Source organism: Pelobates fuscus, chromosome 1 (assembly GCF_036172605.1).
Source record: "Pelobates fuscus isolate aPelFus1 chromosome 1, aPelFus1.pri, whole genome shotgun sequence".
Lineage (NCBI taxonomy): Eukaryota > Metazoa > Chordata > Amphibia > Anura > Pelobatidae > Pelobates > Pelobates fuscus.
This window is the reverse complement of record NC_086317.1, coordinates 402,709,427-402,717,825: the sequence shown is the minus strand read 5'-3', so window position 1 is coordinate 402,717,825 and position 8,399 is coordinate 402,709,427.

Below are 8,399 nucleotides of genomic sequence, written 5' to 3'. Positions count from 1 at the left end.
ATTTGGGGAATTTAGTTAGGGGTTAAAAAAAAAAAAAGTTTAGTTATTTAGTTAAAGTTTTCTTAGCTGTGTTAACTGTATTAAAAATGTTGCGAAAGTATAGCGCAGAGGAGGCTTATGCCCTGTTAGCCGCCGACTCAGAGGCGACCGACACTGCCTCAGAGAGTGACGCAGGGAGTGACGCAGGGGACAGGGACTATGTGCCAGATAGTGCAGTAACATCAGAGGAAATCGCTGATTCCCCTAATGTTCAATATGGCGCAGATGACTGGGTACCCCCTAATCATTTTTCGCCAGACATCCCAGTGTTCACTGCCAATCCTGGCATACAGGCTGACCTGTCTGGCTATAATGCGCTGGATTGTATGGAGCTGTTTTTGGGGGATGATTTTTTTGGGGAGGTAGTTACCCAGACGAATCTGTATGCGGAGCAATATCTTGCACGCAACCAAGACTCCCGAATCGCCAGGACAGAGAGATGGTACCCAACCAGTGTGCCAGAAATTAAACAATTCTGGGCACTGACCATGTTAATGGGGGTAGTTAAAAAGCCCACAATTAGAATGTACTGGACTAAAAATCCTATTTTTAATACCCCCATTTTTTCCCAGACTATGCATAGGGAGAGATATGAGGACATACTGTGTTTTATGCATTTTAATGACAATATGAAGTGCCCCCCAAAAGGTCATCCGCAGTATGACATTCTTTATAAAATACGCCCTCTAATTACCCACTTAAATGAAAAATTTGCCACTATTTACACCCCCAAAAAACAAATTTCAATTGATGAGTCCCTCATGAAATATAAGGGAAGACTGGGATTTAGACAATACATCCCATCCAAAAGATCCCGGTATGGGATAAAATTCTATAAATTATGTGAAAGTGGCAGTGGCTATGTATACACCTTCCGTGTATACGAAGGAAGGGATAGCCACCTTGATCTCCCAGGTTGCCCAGATACAGTAGGGACAAGTGGGAAAATTGTCTGGGACTTAATAATGCCATTACTCAACAAAGGTTATCACTTATACATCGATAACTTTTATAACAGCATCCCACTCTTACAAATGCTGTACTGTTTTGAGACCGTGGCCTGTGGCACTATCAGGAAGAGTCACACAGGTTTCCCAAAGGCTCTAGCAGAAAAAAAATTAAAAAAGGGGGAAACAGCAGCTCTCTGCCAGAATGAACTGCTGGCACTCAAGTACCGCGATAAAAAGGAGGTTTTCATCCTAACTACGATCCATGGGGAAAACACTCGCAGGGTCGCAGTTCGTGGCAGAGAGGAACATAAACGGGTGCCAGTCTGCATTCAGCAATATAATCGGCACATGGGGGGAGTTGATCTATCCGATCAACTAATGCAGCCGTATCTAATCATGCGCAAAACCAGGGCATGGTACAAAAAAGTGGGCATATATATAATGCAGACGGCAGTCCACAATGCCTTTATTATTTTTAAAAAGGCAAATGCTGAGCTGAAATGCACATTCCTTTCATTTCAATTTCAGCTCATTTCTGGGTTACTTGAGTGCCACAGAGGGGGACCATCAGTGGAGCCTAGCAGAAGAATGGAGGCAGGTCACTTCTGCTTTAAGATTCCACCAACCCCTAAAAAACAAAACCCCCAGAAAAGGTGCAGGGTGTGTTACAAGAGGGGCGTAAGAGTTGAGACAAGCTATTACTGCCCTGATTGCCCCTCTCAGCCCGGCCTATGTATTGGCCATTGTTTTAAAGTTTTCCACACCCAGGCCGAATAAGCACACCCAGGCCGAATAGTCAACTGTCTGGTTACCAAATCTTGGCTTTGTCTCCCGTTTATCCTGTCTTCTCTGATCCTTGACCTCGGCTTGTCCTATCGTTGTTCCGTTTCTCTTTACCCCTTTGACTTCGGCTTGTACCTTGACTATTCTCTGCTTGTATAGCCCGGCCATTCTAAGGACCGGTATTACAAGTTTCTCTCTCTGTGGTCTGTCTGTGTTTTGGAATCCGTGACAGCGTTGCCCGTGACACATTGTTGCACTAAGAGGACATAGCTGAGCAACATATTAGGTGTTATACTGCCATAGCACACATAAGGATTGCAAAATATACAGTAACATCTCCAAGTGTGTGTCAAAAAGGCAGAAAAAAATGCTAATTGCAACTAGACTTGGTACAAACTAACAAAGAAATGATTCTACGCTAAGGTTTAAAATATGCCTTTTGAAATGCCCTGGGGTGTCTACTTTAAGAAATGGTAGGCCTTTGTGGGGTAGTTTGAACTTAAAACCTGCTAAGATGCTTGGAAATTGCACATGGGCCGAGCGTCAAAATTCAAAGTTCGGTAAAAACTGATATGGCTTGGTCTCCAATGTGCCCCTTCAACATCCACATATCCCCAAAAAGGGTACACATGGGGGTATTGCTGCACTAAGAGGACATAGCTGAGCAACATATTAGGTGTTCTACTGCCATAGCACACATAAGGATTACAAAATATACAGTAACATCTCCAAGTGTGTGTCAAAAAGGCAGAAAAAATGCTAATTGTAACTAGACTTGGTACAAACTAACAAAAAAATGATCCTACGCTAAGGTTTAAAATATGCCTTTTGAAATACCCTGGGGTGTCTACTTTAGGAAATGGTAGGCCTTCGTGGTTTTTTTTTTAACTTTCCAACTGCAATAATGCCCCAAATTGAAGCATAGGCCAATTAAATCCATCTCTCAAAATTGTACTGTAAATACTGAAATGGATAGGTCTCCTATATGGCACTATAGCTTCACGAAATAGTGCCAAATACATACAATGGGGGTGTCATTTTACTCAGAAGACTTAGCTGAGCATAATTTGGGGGGTTTGAACTTAGTGGCAAATGTGAAATATACAAAATGCCTAGCAAAAATGCAATCCATATGTAAAAAACGCACAAAATTATTTTTTACCACATACTTTGGCATATATTGGTGAAATAATGGGGGCATGTTAAGGCACAATATGCACCTTATGAGATACCCTGGAGTGTCTACTTTTACAAATGGTAGGCCTTTGTGGGGTTTTTTTGAACAGTCAAACTGTTATAATACCCCAAATGGACACATAGGCTCATTAAATCCGTCTCTCAAAATTCTACTTTGAATACTGAAAAGGACAGGTCACCTAAATGGCACTGTAACTTCACGAAATAGTGCCAAAGACATACAATGGGGGTGTCATTTTACTCAGAAGACTTAGCTGAGCGTAATTTGGGGGGTTTAAACTTAGTGGCACATGTGAAATATACAAAATGCCTAGCAAAAATGCAATCCATATGTAAAAAACGCACAAAATTATTTTTTACCACATACTTTGGCATATATTGGTGAAATAATGGGGGCATGTTAAGGCACAATATGCACCTTATGAGATACCCTGGAGTGTCTACTTTTACAAATGGTAGGCCTTTGTGGTTTTTTTTTGAACAGTCAAACTGTTATAATACCCCAAATGGACACATAGGCTCATTAAATCCGTCTCTCAAAATTCTACTGTGAATACTGAAATGGATAGGTCTCTTATATGGCACTGTAGCTTCACGAAATAGTGCCAAAGACATACAATGGGGGTGTCATTTTACTCAGAAGACTTAGCTGAGCATAATTTGGGGGGTTTGAACTTAGTGGCACATGTGAAATATACACAATGCCTAGCAAAAATGCAATCCATATGTAAAAAACGCACAAAATTATTTTTTACCACATACTTTGGCATATATTGGTGAAATAATGGGGGCATGTTAAGGCACAATATGCACCTTATGAGATACCCTGGAGTGTCTACTTTTACAAATGGTAGGCCTTTGTGGTTTTTTTTTGAACAGTCAAACTGTTATAATACCCCAAATGGACACATAGGCTCATTAAATCCGTCTCTCAAAATTCTACTGTGAATACTGAAATCGATAGGTCTCCTATATGGCACTGTAGCTTCACGAAATAGTGCCAAAGACATACAATGGGGGTGTCATTTTACTCAGAAGACTTACCTGAGCATAATTTGGGGGGTTTGAACTTAGTGGCACATGTGAAATATACACAATGCCTAGCAAAAATGCAATCCATATGTAAAAAACGCACAAAATTATTTTTTACCACATACTTTGGCATATATTGGTGAAATAATGGGGGCATGTTAAGGCACAATATGCACCTTATGAGATACCCTGGAGTGTCTACTTTTACAAATGGTAGGCCTTTGTGGGTTTTTTTTTGAACAGTCAAACTGTTATAATACCCCAAATGGACACATAGGCTCATTAAATCCGTCTCTCAAAATTCTACTGTGAATACTGAAATGGATAGGTCTCCTATATGGCACTGTAACTTCACGAAATAGTGCCAACGACATACAATGGGGGTACCGTTGTACTCAGCAGAAGTAACTGAACACATAATAAAACTTTGTACAGGAATAGCACACACCAACTTTACAAAATACATTTGAGAAGTTCTTTGTTATAAGTTTGTGTGCGAAAACCCCCCAAAAACACAATTTTACTCCAATATTTAGCAGAGGTTGGCGGTAAAATGGCTACGTAGAAAGTGTCAAAACAACCTTAGGTAAATAGCCTGTGGTGTCTACTTTATATAAATATATACTTTTGTGTGGCAATTTTGTTTTCTTTTATGGCTATTAGGCTTACAAGACAAACATACCAAATTCTAAAATCGCTCCACATTAAAATTTTATTTTACTCCTTGTGCTTTGTGACCTGTAACTACCAAAAAAAACTTAAAATCCCAGACACATTATATATTCTGTAAATCAGAACAAATAAATGAATTTATTTTTAATTACTTTCCTTAACCTGCACTAATTATGCACACATTATGATTGCAAAAACTGTAAAAAAAAACCAATATTTTTCTTTTTTTTGCATTTTTCTGTAATTTTTTTATAATAAGTAAGCATTTATATATATATATATATATATATGTTATATCAAATTAAAGCCCTTTCTGTCCTTTAAAAAACAGTATATAATATGTGCCGGTGCAATAAATGAGAGAGATGCAAATTGCAGTTGAACGCAAACAGCAAGAAAATGCAAAAATTGCTTGTGTCATTAAGCGTAAGTCAAGCTTCTGAAGCTCTGTCCTTAAGGGGTTAAACTCTGAGTTTTTGTGGATTGATTCCAAAAGGCAAAACTGAGGCAAAAAAAAGTTAAGCTATACCTCTAGCTGAGTTGGATAAATTAATTTGTGAAAATTCAGAGTTTAGTGAAGAACCGTGTCTAGTCTATCAACAGTAATTCTACTTTTATTATTTATTTATTTCCTCCCTGTCTGAGAGCATAATAACTTTATTACAAGACACGGAGGTTCATATTGCTTAACCCGAGCCACACTAACAACAAAGAAAATATACACACATAAAAAAATGTAATACATGGATATTATCAACCAGTCATGACACTGGTAGCCTATATAAGACCAAGCACCACCCCTAGTAGTTCCTCTTTCTTTGCTGCTCCACAGTTCAGTAAAGCAACATTGTGCTGTGCTCTAATTCAAGATTTTTCTAACTTTAATGAAGGAAAGTCGCAATTTTATTAAGATAGTTTATGAGTATTATGCTTTGACTTTCCTTACTACTTGAATAGCAGCAAACATAGAAGAATATTGCAGTGCAAACAAACATGAAATAAAGGCAAACAGGTAAACTTGTCAGTGTAGGTATAATCCAGTGGCCAATCAGAGGTGATCATAGCCTTTATCCTGTGAAACTATAGTAACCAAGTCTTCTTTATTTGACCGAATACTCAGTATAACTGCAGAAAAACAGGAGAAAAACAGGAAGCTGAAAAAACTGAAATTTGAGCCAATGTGAAGAAAAACACTTAATACCAATAGGCGATATCAATCAGAACAGAAGAGAAGCAGAGCTTGGTAATAAAATGTAATCAGTTTGTGCGGAAAGAAAATAAGAACAATGGTAACAAGAAACTCCGAAAATAAAAACTGCAGTGGGCATACACTTAAAAGTAAAGATAATACTTGCCTCCTGTATTAATAAAATTGTGACTTCACTTCACGTCATTAATTAATTTTAGTTATTAGATCTAACATCTGAGACATGTTTAACAGAAATTAGCCACAATAAATGTAGCCAGTTTAAAGAATAAGAGTTGCATTGATAGCAAATTATTGTCTTCCCAAGTATCTAACAAAGATAGTACTAGATTAACATCCCAAGTGTAGAGATATCTTGGAAGAGGAAGACGTTTAATAAAGATACCTTTCATGAGTTTACAAATTAAAGTATGTTGACCAACATGTCAAGTTATCAACAAAAATGTTGTTTGGTAGAGATGGTTGATCTTTAAACATTAATAGTAAGACATGGCTTTCCTTGATCACAGCAATACAACAGGAAATTCGTGATTCCAGGAAGAGAGGCATGTATGGGATCATTAGACCTCTCCATGCACCAATCAGACCAAATTTTCAAGGCTGATCAATAGGGATGTGCATGGGCACAAAATTTGGCTCGGTTCGGTACGGAAATTCAGGTTAGTAAAAAAATGTGTCTGCTTTTCGGACCAATGGCGTTCGGTTCGGCACTTTGGCAATTCGGGACTGCAGCAATTCGGAACTTCGGCAAATTGGACCCTAACCACTTGTTTTGCCACTTTTCAGAAATCCGAAGCACTTCGGACCCTGGACAATTCGGTATGGCTCTGCACTTTACAAATTCGGCACTTTGGCAATTCGGCAATTCGAACTTCGGACATTCGTAAGCATTCGAATGTCCAAATTTGCTAAATTGGTCCGATTGTACATTAGGAATGAAACGAATTGCACATGTCTACTGATCAATAATTGACATTGGTACATGGTGCCCAAGATTCTGACAAGATTATCTTAGCTAATTGTGAATCTTCATCATGGATTGATTATTCCCTAAAATTAGCCAAGCCACAAGATTAGTGGATAATGTATGTCAGAAAATCTTTCCAGGGAGGAAGAATGCAAAGACAATCATTTAGTAATTCCAGAAGATGTGGAAATCATGGCTAAGTTGGCCATAACATGGTTATTAGAACCACTGTAGCCATCTGACATTCTATCTGAGATAACTCTCTGTTAATCATTGCAAATGGTGGGAATGTGTATTGTTTTCCTTCTGACCAATCTTGTAAGAAGGTATAAAATTCTAGAAATTCTGGATCCACACTCCAGCTGAAACATTTAAGGAACTGGTGACTTAAATGTGATGTGAAAATGTCTATGTCTAATGGTTTAATTTTGATTAATTCTGTTGAATAGGTGTGCAATTTCCAACAGCTAGGATCGTGGCGGTGCCTTGAATTCCAATCTGCCTCTACATTGGATAGATTTTCAGCGTAATTACCCAATTGAGACAAAAGTACCAAAATATTTTTAGATTCTTAGATTTGTACCTCCCAACCAATACATATACTGAATTGCAGAAATGTTTTCCATGCGTAGAAGAATGCAACAGTTGGTCCTGTCCTTGGCCAGACTTTTGAGAGTGAAGGATCCTGCCAAGAATTCAAGACAAGTTATGTCAAGTTCTGCTTCATCTTGGGACTATTTTCTTTTTTTTCTTTGAATTGATGCCGACAGAAGTCCCATTATATGAGCCAAAAGTGAAAGAGATATAGATTCCTTCATTAAAACTGTCCTTATTTCTTTCTGAATGGATTTCAATTTCTTGATGGGTAGACTAAGAGATTGTAGATTGGAATATGCCAGAAAAAATAGACATTCCATAGTTTAGGCATGAAGCAAAATGGATTTCTTCTAATTGATGCAAAACCTAGACTTTATCAAACGATGATTGTCCACGTTTTGTGAAGATAAATTGTCTGAATGTCCTGTGACCAGGGCCGGACTGGGGATACAAAGCAGCCCTGGAAAAAAATTATGCCAGCCCCATACACAAAATATATATATATATATATATATATATATATATATATATATATACATACACACACACAAAAAAATCACTATAGGGCTATAAAAAAAGGGACATATTGGTATGTCCCTTTTTCAAATTCAAAATATTTGGTTGTTCAGGGTAAAAAGTTTAATTATACATTAAGCATACTCACATGCAGACACAGACAGACAATCTCACCGACTCATTGATACAGCTCATTGATACACTGGCTCACAGACAGACAATCTCATTGATACACATAAGCTCACTGACATAAAAACATAAGCTCTCTGATATACACACGTGCTCACTGACACACACAGACAAACTTACTGGTACACACACAAACTTAGTACAAACTCAAACACTCACACATGCTTACTACTGAAAAACTTATTCATATACACACGCTTACTACAGACAAACTCACTGACACATACATGCTCACTACAGACAAGCTCAC